At 41.5% G+C, this 12051-nt stretch overlaps 1 protein-coding gene and 1 long non-coding RNA gene across 17 annotated transcripts in view; one reads left to right on the top strand and one right to left on the bottom strand.

Annotated features, from left to right (window-relative positions):
* Nucleotides 1-1724: 1724 nt before the first annotated feature.
* LOC112970402 overlaps nucleotides 1725-12051 on the bottom strand; it is an 11406-nt gene continuing 1079 nt past the window's right edge. The window contains exons 1-6 of one of the 7 annotated variants that reach the window (XR_003254983.1): nucleotides 10902-11747; nucleotides 9881-10197; nucleotides 9027-9119; nucleotides 8809-8896; nucleotides 7793-8063; nucleotides 1725-7174 (exon numbers count right to left, since the gene is read on the bottom strand). This is a non-coding gene — a long non-coding RNA (uncharacterized LOC112970402). Of the gene's footprint in view, nucleotides 7175-7792; nucleotides 8064-8808; nucleotides 8897-9026; nucleotides 9120-9248; nucleotides 9857-9880; nucleotides 11748-12051 lie in introns of those variants that run through there. The other 6 variants (XR_003254979.1, XR_003254980.1, XR_003254981.1 and 3 more) reach the window with 6 other exon arrangements.
* Nucleotides 11821-12051, top strand: part of EMSY (EMSY, BRCA2 interacting transcriptional repressor) — a 48594-nt gene continuing 48363 nt past the window's right edge. For 2 of the 10 annotated variants that reach the window (XM_026074743.1, XM_026074744.1), the window contains exon 1: nucleotides 11821-12006. The gene's annotated coding sequence lies outside the window, so the exon portion shown is untranslated. The remainder of the gene's footprint in view (nucleotides 12007-12051) is intronic. The other 8 variants (XM_026074742.1, XM_026074737.1, XM_026074741.1 and 5 more) reach the window with 5 other exon arrangements.

Here is a 12051-nt window from a genome sequence, read left to right as displayed (position 1 = left end):
GGGGGGGGGGCGGCACATAAACCTCTAATGAATGSCCCAGGCTAATCTGAACCTCATCAATTTCCATTAAGAACTTGCTGGGCTCAAGGAAGAAAAAGAGCCAACTCTGATCTGTAGCATCACTGTGGAAGAATGGGGGGGGGGAACAAAACTTCTATTTCATTCTGTACCGAGAAAACGGAATAAGRAAGTTAAGTGCTATATCCTGAAGCTTAGCTTGCCAAAACAAATGTTAAAATGTGTTTCTTGAGTTGTTACAGCTGTACTATATGTGGGGGTGTCAGTCACCAGTGGACAGTCATCCTGGTGATTCCTGTTGTTAYGGTTGTTTCTAGTTCCTTGAATTGTATTTTACAGCCTGTGTCAGCCTGGATGATTGTTTGCATTTAACTAATTCTGAAGCCTTAAAGAGTCGTGTAGTTAGAAATCAAGTAAAATATCCATGTTTCATATATGAACTACTCATAAATGAACTACTGAGCAAAAATACAAATAATACAGGCTATATGAATAATATTCTACATGTGTGTTATATTGAGTACGTTCAGTTTTAAAAATAAATTTTAGTTGTAGAATGAGGTCATAATCTTTTCTATATTTTTTTGTTTTGCATTTTAGGAAGACACCGTTAATCCACAACCCAGATAATGAGACAAACTAAGAGCTGACTATGAGTATTTTAAGCAATAAAGTAACCAAAACAGGAAGTACAGCTAGTAAGAAGACTTCATCAGTTCTCTCATAGGTAAAAACAAAGCAGAGGTCATAAAAAAAAAAAAAAAGAAAAAAGAAACAGATGAAATAGAAAACTGGATAGCTGGAAGAAGAAAAATACTGATTCAACAACTGTGATCTACTGATGGTTTGAGGTAATAGAAGTAGGAACTATGAAATGTATAAATTCTGATGGCAGACAAGAATTGTTTTGGGTACTATAGTGCTGTAATGCTATAGTGTAATAGTTCAGCTTTGATGTAAGTATCTATTACCTAACTCTTTAATGTCACATAAAAAGAATTCCAACAAGGAGATTTGCTGGGCATTTGGAAGCATAATCCAAATATATGAAATAGGCAAAGTATAACTCTTTTCAAAAAGTGCATTATGTAAAATAAAACTTGTTTGATTCATTTTGGTTGACTTCTAAACTTTACAGCTTTTTTTGTTTGAGTAGGATAATGGTTGTCTTTTGCCTTGGCATCAAATGCCCTTTGAACTAGGAAACTCAGAGTGTGTCTCACTGGAATAATTTCAATTACATCAATTTATTTGGTGTTAATTCTCTGTCAGAATTCTAATTCAGGCATGTAGCTGTGTTTGTTCCTGTTTGTGGAGCATCTCTCTACCAGCCACTGGGTACCTTTCTGTCTGGTGAAGTCTTGTTACTGATTTTCTTGTTGCTGCAGAAGAGCTAATTTTTAGTGATGTAGTGAGCAGTACATTTCCCATGTGGCTTGTATATTTAATTGCTGTGTTCACTTAGTGTATTTTAAATGCTAAATTTATATCCTTCACCGTGCTCCGTTTGTTTTTTCCTATTGTGATGGCACATAGCAGTCAAAAGCTGAGATTTTACTTGGTTTTCTGTGCATAGAACAGTTATCAGGTAGTATATGGCCCCTGTATTGTCTGTTGGATGATTCCTCCTGAACAATAAGGAATACTATCAATGAAATTCCAGCAGTCAGAGAGCCTCAATTATGCAGGTATAGGATTGAAGATCCTTTTTTTTTTTTTTTTTTTCCCTGTCATGCCTTCTGATCTACCAAGAAAAGATAAACATAATTCAGAAGTGGTCTGGATCTTACAATGTAGATTGAGTAGCCAGCCTAAGGCAATGCTAAAAATTGGTTTAGCTGCACCTGCTAACTGCCCCCACTTCCCTGGGCAATCACCAACATTTGTATAGATATGCAGTGAATTGTGTAAGGGAGCTAATCAGATCAGAACTGACCATTTTTTTAAATAATACAGTCATGTTGTTTTTTGGTAAACTAATTTTAATGCAGATGACTTTGTCCTCTAGTTCTCTATGCAGATTGCACAAATGTTCATGCTGACCCAAGGGAATGCACAGAGGAAAGAGCAGGTTCTCTTTCAATTACAGTAATAGTTTATGAGCATGGCCAGATAATGTTAATATGAAGCTCCCTAAGTTTTGAGCTGCTAGATGAAATTWAAAAAGCACTTTTAAAACCTGTTTCAGCATGAAAATACACTCTTTCACCCTTAGTTAACGAGAAAATTATTTTGCCCAAGATTAAAATGTTTGCTTTCCCTCCAAATTGATTCACCAAACAAGAGAAACGTGCTGATACTCCTTCTTAGGATTCTGAACATGCAAAAGAAGATTATAATGATAATATTAAGAAGRAATTAACCATGGCACATATTTCTAAATTCTGGCCAAAGCTCCCTTTGATAGTGCATCATTTGAATCACTGTACATGCATGTTAAGGCAGTTATTTTCTAAATGTATAGGTATGCATGTGAGTTTTCCTACTGAAGTGAATAGAATAATTTATGCATAAAGTTAACTCATTTGGGCTTGCTTAACAGTGCTTTTATTGAGAGACTAATTTTAAAGTGATAGCTATATGATGGAAAGAAAATTCACRTAATTATTTCCAAAAACCAACAGTATTATATAGAAATGCGTTCTTTTTAAAGAAAATTAGTTTATATTGCTACTTAGTAAGAACTTCCAATAATTAGCTTCTGAAACTTGTAGTGTACAGAAATCAAACTTTTTTTTTCCAGCTGAGTAGCCTTTGAAATGCGCATATATAATCTGTATATTGGTAATTTTGTTTTTAAATAATCCCCCTAATTATTGAAGTGTTGTTCACAATATATTTCCAAATGTATCCATCCATGCTCCTTTCATATTGTGTGGGGTTTGTGTATTGTATTAAGTGTTGTATGGATGATCTGTGTCCACTGGATAAATTATTCTTAAAGGAATTGTGTGTCTGTGTTTTTTGTTTTGTTTTTTTTTAATTGCTTTATTTCTGCACTGTGACTTTAAGGTCATCTGTATCTTAATCCCAGGATCACATAATAGTGGTTGCAAAATAATCCCTTTAATGTACCCCTGGAAATGAACTGGTTGTCTCTTTCACAAGGTTTATTTTTCTGAACTTACTGTTTAAGCATAATCATATATTTATGCAGGTTTCCTGCTATTAAAAGTTGAAAGTTTATTTGCAAGACAGTATTTGAAGTCTAAAATACTTCAATGATTCACAACTGCTGTTAYGTTATCTTTTGCAAGTCATACAGCCACACGGTTTTGGGGATGGCCTGTCTGTAAGAACTAAAAGGATAGCAGATTAATCCTGTAGAGATGGCATGTCTGTATCCTTGCTCCTTTTGAGACACTGAAGTTTTCAATCACAGGATCAAAAAAAAAAAGATGCTTACTTCTAGGGGTTGCCCACAGTTCTGGAGAAGTGGAAGTCAAAARTGGGGAATAACTAATTCTTGTATACTATACGAGGAAGGACCTCTGAGACTGTGTGCATGCTGGAGTATGCAGTACTGGTGACCAGCACGTGACCTACTCTAGCCGTAAGTTGGAATAACGCAGCGTGTGTCTTCGTCATGGTTTGCTTTTTGCAGATCAGTTTGCAATATACGCTTTATATAATGATGGTATTTAAGGGTCCTCAGACCCGAATCCTGTGGTATTCTTCCTGTTTTACTGGGATCCTTTTTTTCATGGAAATTATGACCCTGATGCAAAGAATACTGATTTTTATAGGTTTTATATCAGGTTTTTGGTATGAGAGAATAAAGAAAGCCATTGGCTTTGCAGCACTGTGCTTTTATGTTATGGCACAGTTTGTGTCAGTCAGGGTCTGCCCACTCGCACAGTTTTGTGTACAGGCATAGCTCTTCAAGTGACCTATACTAAGCTATCTATACAAAGCTGCGTCTAAAGTTGTGAAGAGGTATTATTCTTTCTCAGACCCTCATTACTGAAGCTCATACTCCTTATCCATGTATTTATGAGTGCATGGAAATATCTATCAGTTTGACAAAGGTGGTGAGATTTAAGAGAAAACTGTGCACTCTGAAGCATGCCCCTGCTTGACTCTTCCAGGGAGAATACAGTGCGTGGCCTTGGTGTTTAGATAGTCCTGTAGTGCCGTTCTGCATTACCTGGTTTCTATGTTCTGGACTGTTAATACTTCCCTCTCTGCATAGGAAACAGCCTTCTAAATTATATGCAGCTGCTCTGTGCTCAGTCCTCACTTCCACCTGAGCTGCTGCAGTGTCTGAAGAGTTCAGCCAGCCAAAGAGGAGGATTGCAGCCTGCTGTGCTGCTGCGTGGGCAGCACGTGCCAATGGAGTCGGTCTAGCTTTACGGCAGGGATTCACAAAGCGGCGTCCTAGCAAATTCCTGCCTGCCCATCCCTATTTGGAAGTGTTCATTTTTAGTTGTTGGTGCTAAACTTAATTTACCATCCTTGTTTCTTCAAAAAAATTGCCTCGATTGTGCAATATATTGGTACAAGTGTTTAGAGGCAAAGTCATTTTAAAACATATACTAACCAATCAGTCACTGTCAGATGTGTATTTAATATGCATGTAATAGTATATTTCCCCATTGGGGAATATATTTTTTTTTCATTTATATCTCCGTGCAAGACTTGAGAGAATATAAGTCATCCTTATTTATTAATCCTTTATTAATGATTGTATTCTTAGGGAAAAATAAGGACAATGATTGTCCAGATAAGGAAATGCCTGGTTTCATTGGCCATTAGGGATCATGATCTTCAACTGTATTTGTGCTGTTGTTTGTGGAGCTGCCCTGTGGTCCAGTCTCTGTAGAATGATGGAATACATCCAGGTGATATATTTGCCTGCTCTGAGATACAGGTTTCTAGCACATCTAGCCTCATAAAAGTATTTCGGTCAAAGTTGGGAGCAAGTTATCCACTGATGAGTTGACTTGAACTTAGAAGCAATATGTAGTATGTTGATGGGTTAAAAGTGTAACTTGAGGAAACACATACAAGCTCACCAAAAATATAATGCAAACTGGTTCCTAGAGTGGCTGAACTCTGCTAGATGCTAAACTGGGGCATCTTCCCTCAAATCCAAAGGTAGACTAGACCACTACTGGTGGATTGTAATATGTATATGTGGACATAGATCAGGACATGAGTTACAGCAGTGTAGCTATAACTTGAATCATTTGCCTTATTCCCATGCTTTCTATTTTAAAGTGCCTCTGCTTTCTTCTCAGCATAATACTGCAAAGAGAATGGAGGTATACCGCTGTCTCCCTAAATGGCAGAGGGTATGGCTTTAACTTACTCTGTCACAGGCAGCAGAATGACACAGTGCATTTTTTCATTATCTGAGGTTATATAATCAAGTTTTTGCCTGGCTGTTGCAGAGCATTTAAATAGATGCTCAGCTGGCATTTGGATGTATTTAAGCATTGCTGAATATAAGTACTTTCAGCGCTGAAGTTCTTAGACTTATGAGTTATAAAATAAGTATGCATTTTGAATGTAATATGTATTACTTACAACAGGAGAAAAAAAGCTCTTCTGTTAACTGGCAACCCAAAGCTATGTTCGGTGAAGTTTAGTTGAAATATGTTATGGATTTAAATACAAATAGCAGTGGGCTTACAGAGACAATCCCAGTATCTGACAAGGCTGTGTAGAAAAGGCCACTCTGGCAACCTGCCAATGCCCAAATGTTGCTGAGGCTTGTGTTCTTATCTTAGCTGGGAGAAAAATATGATGGGAAAGAGCTCGAGGAGGAAGAGAGGGTTTGGGAGTGATCTAAGAGTAATGGAATGAAATTAAAATAAAGATTCTTATGTCAGGGAAATGTATCAAGCCACTGAAAAATCTCTTAAGAGAAGTGGAAACTCCATTGGTTAAGCCATTTAACTTGGAAACAACAAAAAAAAAAAGACCAAGGAACAATGTAGTTTGTGTTAGAGGCTATGCTGACTTGCATGCTGGAGTTCTGGAATGTCTGTTTGCATGTAACTGCACACAGAAAACCTAGTCAAAAAAAGCATGCATGAATAACTGCAATGACCATCTTTTCTGCTTTAATAGCAATACAGAAGGTGCCACAGCAATATCTACTGTTAGGCAAAACACCAAACATTTAAATTCCTGAAAAGTTTAAATTATCTACAAGGTTGCATTCACCTTAGTATAAAAGTGTAGYGGGTTTCTTGCCTCTCTTCTTTTCTCACTTCTAGCATACTGATATATTTTTTTTCCCCTGTTTTTCCAGTTTTACTTGTGAAATTACGAGCATAAGACTCATGGAAGTTGACATTCACTGCTTATGGCARGCAAAAAAGCAGCTGCAGGAGCTGTGCATGTTTCTCATGTAGTACCAAGCTGATGTGCCTCCTTTCTACCCTCAATAGACTGCTCTGAAGAAAGAGGATACTTCAGAGTCTGTATTAATCAGGCTCTTAGCTCRGGTTGTACAGGATCAGTCAGCAGTGTGCCACAAAGAGAATGGAGTTTGTAGCGGTGTGAGTTGAGATGCAGTTAATAATCCAGTAGGAACTGCARTGAGGCTGCTAGGCTGATTTCGTAGGAGCCCCCAAAGAGCTGAGAAGTACAGCTCTGCCACTTCTGACCTAGGCTGCACACAAATCACATCCTCAGAGTGAAAATCACCATTTTYCCCTTGAACCATGCCATCTCCCTGCTGATTCTTCAAAACTACCGTTCATTGTCTTCCTACCATTATCTGACGTGACAGAGACAAGTGCAGTTAGACATGGTTATATTCTGTAAGCTCTCAGGAAGTTTAAGTGTAATTGATGAAAATCATATTCTATAAGTTGAGGGGGGATCTGAGGATTTACAGTCCAAGTGAACATGAAACAAATTAGGAGTGCTTGATGGTCAGTACATTTCTCTCTCTTACTCTAAAGAGAAACAAACTTTGATTAAATGCATATAGTTGACCAAATTTTTAACAAGACCACCAGTATGCTGTTATAGTTAATATATAGCTGTCCTGTATCACTGTCTATCATTAGTTTTTAAAATGCTTCATAAAAGTGGGAAAGCGAGGCACAAGAAAGGTGAAACAACTTGYGCAGGACTGATCAGTAGGTCACCATCAGATCAAGAATACAGCAGGTCCTAAGGAGTTCCAATTTTCTGCTGACTGTAATAGAAAAGATAATGACAAGCAGCTGTTAACGCATTTAAAGCTAAGGTACCCAGTCAAATATGACCAAGTAATAAAATGTAATGATTTACTGCTTGTAGGTGTTTGAATTGTGTGAGATCCTAGGTTTCCTCCAGCGCAAAATAAAATGCATTATTATGAGCTACTTCCACTTTGTGGGCTTTTTCATTGTTGAATGGGCCTCTGTTCACGAACAGATTTGTTTTGGTGGATGAAATTTTGTATGAATTTGAGTCTTACATCCCCTACTGTCCTTCCACCATCTATTAGGTCCCCATGTGCAGGTCCCCCACGTGCGGCTCCCCCCGTGTCTCCTGCCGCAGGCTGAGGAAGAGGTGGCTCCTGCCGTGGCTYATCTGGAGCTACTTGTGTGCTCACTGGCAACCTCACTGTTCCTTCTCATGGACATAAGCYGATTTATAATTGCATGAGGGCGTTAATTTGACTCTCTCCAACTATGAATCAGCCGTCAAATCTGGTTGAATGGGTGTAGTAGTTATCATGGGGCAGAACTGGCAAACAACATAGTTGAACCCTCTTAGGGAATAAGGCAAAAAAAAAAAACCCTCCTCACAAAAGCACATCCCAAAGCACCTTCTGGGGTTTAGCTCCAAAATTCTGATGTTTGTATCCTTTTCATTGACTATAGWCTTCATTAGCATTGAGGCTTCCACAGACAGTATGGATCATAATTTCCATCAGAAATTTCTGCAGTAACTTCAGTGTGGTGCTGCTATCGACAAATTTCTCTTTTGTTTTATTTTCTTAAAAGTCAGAAAGTGCTGTATAATCTTGGTCCTCCTTAACTGAAGATCGGACAGAAATTGAGCATGTAGGTGATGAGAACTAAGAAAGCGGTTAACATCTGGAAAGCAAGAATAGAAAAAAAAAAAAAGTTGGCAGTTTCACATTCTGCATTTTCTTTGTTTGCCCACAGTGAATCAGTTTAGTTTATTTGAATTTACCTAGAAAATTTAAGCTGCAGTAATCATTTGGCCATGTTTCCTTATTAATGAAGTCTAAACCATATTTCATTTTCTTTTTTTAGTATATTGGCACACTCCTGATATTTTTGTTCATCAGACAGAAAGAAATGCAGTYAAGTCTCAGTCTTATTTCAGTGGTTTCTCTGGATTAGGGTAAAAGATCCAAGTTAGCTCCGTGCAGTCATTTTGGGTCCAAATAACCTTCTTAATGAAGGTCTAATGAAAAGATCTGTGCTGCTCCTCTCCTGGGACAAGTTTGGGCCTAGAAGCAGATGAACGATTTTTGTGTGACTTGACTCAGGAAGACCTGACTTAGCAGAGCCTGCTCGGCTCAGAGGCAGCTCAGGTGCATCTGCTAGAAATCATCTCTCTGCTGTACAGAAACAACCTAGATGGCTCCGTCCAAGTCAATTAGCCACTGCAGAGCTCTGACCTTGCCAGATTTTTACTGGTTCAGATGACTACATATGCTCCTCAGGACTCATTATTTAGGTTTTTCTTTCCTTTGTCCACTGTATCTCAGCTCCCCCATTACAGAAAATGGAGAATTGATTGCAGTTAGATAAATTAACCTGAAGTAAATGGCAACTGTGCTGCTGTAATTACAACCAGAATTTGGCTTACGGACTTTCTGGATCTCTCCTCCATACTTCCAAGTCTGGGTCTTCATTCTTAATAAAAAGAAGTATTCTTGGAAATCATCTTACGCCATCTGCAGAAACACAGCAGTTGCGGCTTCAGACAGTTCATGCATAACCAGCTCATTTTTTAAATCTCTTTTATTCTGTTTACCTAAGGAAATGAGCCATATATGATTTTTTTGAGTACATACATATGTATACCTGTGAGTGCTGGTAAGCATCTGTCTACCTTGCCCGTAATAACTGTTGATACCATTGGCCAGTTTCATCCACATTCGAAAGAGAAATAAAGATCTGAAAAAAGAGAAAAAAGCCAAACTGATTTCATTAAATGAATTTAGTGAATATAGCTGCTGAGTAGGGCTGAGAGCACACACCAGTGATCTCTCAGAGGACAGGTAACAGCATGAGCTCAGCTATTACCAGATAACAGAGATTCCACTTGAGACGGTGTGCGAGAGGGGAGTGCGCTGTTTTAAATATACAAACTTCAAAAAAACATTCAGCTGTAATCTGCACCTTCTTCTATGGCACTGATGTTGCAGCATCCACCTCAGTTTTGTGCAGAGCTTAGGACCTTTGCTTTCGTCAGGTATTATTATGCAGACACAACGCTAGTTGCCTTCAGCTGGTTCTTGCTTAAATACTTAAAAAAGAAGTGAGAAAATTGTACTAGTCTACTGTACTCTTCAGCATAATTGTTTTCAAGTACTTGAGATTTATACTACTGTAGGGAACAACAGAAAACGGCAAGTGAGAAAAATGTTCATCATTGATCACATCTGCAGGGAAGATTTTTTTTTTTTTCTTTTCTATATTTAGGTGGAAATAACAGCTCTTGCAGATCTGGAAATAGGTGTTACAATTCAAAGCACACTATCCACTTTGTCTTCACCTCTGAAAACTTCCAGCTGTCTCCAGCATTTGTAAAGCAAAATAAGGTTTTCTTATTTTCTGGCTGCAAAATGCAGGCACAAGCTGGATTACAGCTCAACCCGGAGATTTTTCATTTCTAATGAGATTTACTCCCCCCCCCCGAGAACTATGGAAGATACCATAACCAGCGTTTGCCTTCCGGCCGTTCGCACCGTGCACCTTTTCTTGAAACACTGAGGAGCATCTCAATGAGCCCTCTCTGGAGCAAGCCAGCATCTCGCTCGCYGAGGACTGCGTTACGCACGTCCCTAGCAAAACGCCTAGCCAGGAACAAAGGGAGTTTCTTCTGATGGCATTTGCAGCAAACGCTTCCGCAGACTGACGCTTTCAAATTGCAAAGAAAGAAAGGTTCCACTCTTTTTTTTTTTTTTTGGTGACTTTTTGGTAAAAGATCTGCCGCCGGTGACACGCAGCTCGACCAGCTGGGACTCGACTTCTGCAATGGGATCAGAGCATGGATGCGCTTCTTACAGGTGTGTCCCTGAAACCACCGGCGTCTCTCGGCTCTCGCAGCTCTCGGCATCTGCATGCCGAAAACCAAGAGCAGAGCGGAGCGGAGGCCCTTCCTTCCTCTTTGTCCAGCCATCCCTTCACTGAGACCCCCTGCGTTTGACAGGTCGCTTAGCAAAATCGCAGAAAAGCATGTAAAATCAAGCACGGAGAACAAGTGCACGGGGGCAAAAGTGAAGCCCTGAGAGAGGAAGAGCTGGCGTCAAAAGATCATCCTGAAGGGGCTCAAAATTGCAGCACCTTCTAGCAATCACCTTGCAGAAAGTTACATATATATATATGATTTTTATATATAATATATATATATGTTTACTTTCTTGCTGCAAACTGCAGCAACAAACATGCATTTTTTTTAGGCTACAGCTTCATCCCAGAGAATTTTTTTTTTCTTTTCTATTTTCCAATCAGATATAAGGACGTTTTAAAAGATGTAATATGCTGCTTTTCTCTGCAAACCACAGCAAAAGTTATAATCGCTGTTATATGGAAAATAACTGCCRGGCCCAGGACTCTGCAGTCAGCGCTCGCGGCTTTCGGGATTACGTGGTTGCRTTAGGTACCAACAAATTACCGCAGGGAGCAGAAAACGAAGCAGTCACGAGCGTGGTTTTAGGGCGTGGATTTAATTACCTGACTGCTCGCACGGAGGAGCAGTGGCTACCGTCCTCCTGAGCGTAGCACATAACCAACGGCAATTTTATGTTAGAAAGCTAGAAATGGCCAAATAAGGCCGGGCCACGTGTCAATCTCGCCGGATTTCCTTTCAGGAAACAGCGGTCAACAGCTAACGCCTGAAGCGCAAGAAACCGCGACAAGCGGGAAGGCCGCGGCTGGCTCGCAGCGGTTTCGGGCCGTGGCGGTGCCGAAGTGCCTGATCCCCTCCCGCTCGCCAGATTATTCTCCCGTCGTCTCCGCACCTTTGCGCTTCGGCAAAAATGCCCGGCGCACGCGTTTTTGGTGCAAAGGAGAGTGATGCCACCGAAGCAGCCCGGCTTTCAAGCCCTACACCCGGCCTGCAAAATCTCCGGAGGCAAATTCTGCCTCCGCTTTTTATTTGGAGTTTTCCTTTGCAACAGCGCGAGGCTATTAATAGAGGGAGAGGAAGGAAGCGAAGTGTTTCCGTGGAAAATGTGCCCTCTGACAAACCACAGGATGGCTACGCTGCCACGCCGGGTTGCAAACGTCTCTTTCCTGTTTGGGGGCCGCTGCTCTCCCAGCTTGTCCCCGGTGCACCAGGCGCAGCCCGCGCTGTGCCCGAGTGTGCACGGCGCTGTACCCTGCACGGCCCCGCCCGGGAGGAGAACGCCCGCACGCTTTCTGTCCCCTCTCGCTCCCCGTAGCGGCCGCGGGGCCATGGCGGGACGGCCGGCTCTGCTTCCCACCGCGTCGGCAAACGCCAAGAGGACTACAGCTCCCAGGAGCGCCCCGCGCCGTCGCGCATGCGCGCGGCGGCCCCTCGCCATCTTGGCACCGCTTCGTCCATCTCCTCACCGGCCTCCTCGTCCCTCGCCGCCGCGGAGGGTGGCGTGTCCTCGCGCGCGAGAGTGTGTGGAACTACAACTCCCGGCGTGCACGGCGGAGGCCGCGCACGCGCAGTGCCTCCCGCCGCCATCTTGGCCCTGGGAAGCGCTACCACCGCCGCCGCCGCCACTAAACAAACCCGCGAGCGGCACCGGGGGGGAGGAGGGGCCCTGCCGCCGCGGAGCCTTTCGATGTGCCGGGCACGGCCAGGCAGGTGGGTCCCGCTCCCCAGCAGCGCCGCCCGCCCGCGCTCCCCCTC

This window comes from Apteryx rowi, unplaced genomic scaffold, assembly GCF_003343035.1.
Source record: "Apteryx rowi isolate R43461 unplaced genomic scaffold, aptRow1 scaffold_399, whole genome shotgun sequence".
Taxonomy (NCBI): Eukaryota; Metazoa; Chordata; class Aves; order Apterygiformes; family Apterygidae; genus Apteryx; species Apteryx rowi.
This window is presented reverse-complemented; position numbering and strand designations above follow the sequence as displayed.